Genomic DNA, 3,942 nt, shown 5'->3' on the forward strand with positions numbered 1-3,942 from the left:
GGGCCCCGCCCCGCGCCCCCCCCCCCCCCCCCCCCCCCCCCAGCCATAAGGCCGGCCAGGGAGCCAGAGGATGGGACTGGGGGCCCTGCACTCCCTGTGAGCTCCTTGGCTCTATAGGAGCCCCCCTCAGCCCCATCCTGGCCCCTCTTTCCAGTCAGAGCTTCCGACCCCTGGGGGCAGCCCCCACAGGGTGGCTATGGGGGGCAGCTGTCAGGCTGGCACGCAGGGGCACAGATGCCAAGCTGGAGCAGCCAGGCGCTCGACAGGTTCGGCCAGTCCCTGGAACAGCCAGCCCCACCCCAGGAGAGGGGCCTGGCAGAGGCTCCGTGCCCGCGGCACCTAGCCTGCACCCGCTTGGCTCCCACGGCTGCCCACTTTCCCACGGTGCCATCCCCCCTCTGCCCTTTCCCCCAGGCCAGCACCTGGACAGTGCCCAGGGCTCTGGTACAAGGAAGGAAGGGATGCCATTTCTCTGTCACCCCGGGGTGCTCAGGCTCTTAAGGTACCTCACTGTCAGCTATCAAGGAGCCCCAGGAAGAGTAAACATGGCATCAGGGTGACAAAACCTTCAAAGTGCCCCCCATCTCCTGGCAGGTCTCTTCTGATCCTGGGAAGACCCCGATACCTTGGCTGCCCCAGGGTGCTAGGACAGGACTTCAGCCAGTGGTGTCAGAGCCGGCAAAGGGGTTCCCTCTGCTCCTCCTCTTCAACTCCCTGGAGGAGGGCCTGGAAGGCTGGGGGACTGCGGCCCCTGCGCTCCTGCCAGCACACTGCTGCCTGCAGCTGTGGGCCTGCCTCCCACCCCACTCCTGGGCTCCACAGAGCTCCATCCCAGCCACTCCCCCACAGGCAGGCAGCCCCCCTCTGCTCAGCATTGCCTTTAATCTAAAGCAGGTGCCAGGCATTCCGGCCCTTGCTGAGTCGACACTGCCACCCTCTAGGCCAGAAGCTACTGCCCTGCCTGGTCATGGAAGTGGAGCCCCCAGTTTAGGTAGGGCTCCTGCTTAATCCCAGGACTGGCAGATGGAGAGAAGAACTAGCGAGTCCTGGTGCCCGGTGCAGATTCAACAGGCAACACGCTTGGTCCCCAATTGCCGCTGAGGTGCTGGCTAGCTCTGGACTTCTGCAGACGGCCAGCCTCTCTCAGGGGTCCTAGACCTCTCCTTCCATCCTGGTCATTAGAGACTCATCTGGTGCTTCCACTGAGCCTCTAGAACCCATCTCAAGCTACAGCACACTACTGTCCCAGCTGGAGTCACTCCCGCGCCCAGGACGTAGGACTTCTCCCATCTGAACCCCGACCCCAACTGGAGCGACTCAGATAAGCAGAGAACCCCTATGGGGAGCTGGCCAGAAGGCAGGTCTGAGGCCACAGAGGCAGATCATGGGGGGAGCAGGGCCTGCCTTCCTGGCACCAGATTGGCAGACCCCCCTCCCTGTCCCTCGCCCATGCTCGCCCTGTCCTGAGGCTCGCTCGCCCTGTCAGTAGGGCCTGGGAGCTGACACCAGGAAGACAGGGCCAGAGCATGCTTGTCCCCTGGGGCCATGAAATCATGGTCCTGACCCAGAGCAGGCAGCCAAGTCCGCATGGAGGGAGAGCGGGGAAGTAGCTGGTCCCTGGAGAGGCTGGGGAGGAGAGGGGCGGCAGCCCCCCACCTGGGAGGGCTCATTGGGGAGCAGCGGTACAGGTTACAGGCGTTAGTAGGGTTACAGCAGTCAAGTGCAAAGACAGCCTTCCTGGTCACGGTAAACGGTAACCGGCCGGCTGGGAGGGCCAAAGATCACTGGCCTCACACACACACACAACCCGAGGAGCAGACAGACAGAAGGAGGAGGGAGGGAGGGGAAATCAGAGAAACCCGGAAGGAAGGAAGCTGGACAGACAGACAGAGCTGGTCCTGGCTTCGCAGCTCCAGAGAGACACCCTCCAGACTCCCAGACTCTGAGGGACAACTCTCCTTCCAAGCCCCCAAGGGGGAGAAGGGAGAGCAGATCTCAGTCTCTTCTGAAACCAAATTCCACAGTGCTAGGATAAGGCGATTCCCCCCAAGCAAGAAGCCTCGACCTCACTTTTCTCCACATTCTCCCCCAAAGGACTCCTTGGGATCAAGGCAGGGGCCACCTCCCCTTAGCTGTGAAGGGACACCTCCAAGGAACTGTGGCTGCCCCACCCCCAGCCCAGCCCACACCACTCAGAGTCCTTGGCAGGAAGATTTTCTAGTAACAGCCCCAGCGGCTCTAGGCAGTGCCTGGGGACAGAGAGTGACCCCCAGATCTCCTAGTCCCAACCCACCTCCTTCTGGAGGTTGCCATCCGCCAGGGAGGGAGTGCCTGGGTGCTGGGACCCACGGGTAGGTGAGCCGGGGATTCATTCTATCCTTGACTTTTTCTTATTTGTAACTTCCGTCTCCATTAGTGAGAAACCTGCCAACAATATATTTATTGTATTATCGACAGTATGTTTATTTATTTTGTTGACCCCTACTATGCAAATAAATCTGTTTCAAAATTGGTATTTCTTATCTCTTCTAGTAAAAATTGTACAGCCTTGTTTTATTCTCTGTCTTACAATAAAGCGTTCAGTCTTTTGCTATAAAAGACGTTTATGAATTTTCTGTTTCTTTTGTCTCCAGACTCTGAGTTGTATTTTAATGCACCATTCTTGGTAGTGTTCAAGTGGAGTGATTTTCAGAACTTTGTATTTTGAAGTATACATTCCCCACCCCCCCACAGGGACTCTTGTGAAGATATGATTTTGGCTGTGATTTTATATGCAGTTCTTCAATTTTTGTTTTTCTGACTAATTAGTGTACACTAGGGCTTCTGGCAACAATCCTGCTAGCCCCAATTTCTACGGCTGCTGTATGTAGGCAGTCTAGTTTTTTTGTTTACTAATTGAAGTCAATTTTTGCTAGTATTTTCTGAGTTTTATTATTATTATTATTTTTAGAAATTTTTGCTATGAGGCACATGTGCATGCCGGAGAGACAGAGAAAGACAGAGAGACAAAAAGTGAGAAATGCCCCCGTGGGAGAGTGCTGGCCAAGCAGCAATTCCTTCTCCTCCATTCTCCTCTGGGGATCTTGGATGCACATGCACACTCGCCCCGGGTGTTTTAAGTTGCCAGGTTTGGGATTCAGTCCCACAGCGATGTAATCATTATGCCATCTGTTAGTCCCTCTGAATTTTATTGATATTTGATTCTCATGTCTTTCTGTTCTTTTTCATTTCTATTCAATATTAGCAGTTAAATTTAGTTTGGAATCTTCAGATTATAAAAGATTATCTTTTTTTGCTGAAAATGAAGTATAGTGTTGGTAAACAAATACAAGTTTTGGAGCTAGAGAACTATGAATTACAATCTTGCTTTAGCACAATTTATTTTTGAGCTACAGTTCCCTTAGGTATAAAATGTGAAATATAATCATTTCATAGGATGATTGCAAAGATTACATGAAGAAAGCTATGCTGTATTTGGCCTTCTCAGATATCTAATAATTGTTCATGTCCTCCTGGCTGCCTAGGACCCTACTGAACTTTTTAGCTGGTTCTTAGAAATTATCAGGAAGTAATTTTTTTCTTAACTAAATGAATTAAATAATAAATTTTAATTTCTTAAACAGTTGTACCTCTTGGATGGCTGGAGGCCAATTATGCAATATGTCATTATTATGTAAATTATTGCAATCTTTGGAATAAAATCACTCTGATTTTTTTTTTTTTGAGAGGTTTTTGCTATAGGGAGTGTGCGCTTGCCAGACAGACAGAGAGACAGAGAGATAGAAAGTGAGAAATCACCCCCCCAGGGTGGATGGCCACGCCACAATCCCTTCTCCTCCATTCTACTCTCGGGATCTTGGGCATGCATGCACACGCGCCCAGCATGAGTTTTAAACCACCGGATCCTGGACGCGAACTGTGGTCGACTACGTGGGAGTCCAG

At 52.5% G+C, this 3,942-nt stretch overlaps 1 protein-coding gene across 1 annotated transcript in view; it reads right to left on the bottom strand.

Annotated features, from left to right (window-relative positions):
* Positions 1–3,942, bottom strand: part of BCL9L (BCL9 like) — a 35,332-nt gene that overhangs the window by 28,866 nt on the left and 2,524 nt on the right. The gene's annotated exons all lie outside the window — the stretch shown is intronic.

Source organism: Tupaia chinensis, unplaced genomic scaffold (genome assembly GCF_000334495.1).
Source record: "Tupaia chinensis unplaced genomic scaffold, TupChi_1.0 Scaffold000348_1, whole genome shotgun sequence".
In the NCBI taxonomy this organism is placed as follows: domain Eukaryota; kingdom Metazoa; phylum Chordata; class Mammalia; order Scandentia; family Tupaiidae; genus Tupaia; species Tupaia belangeri.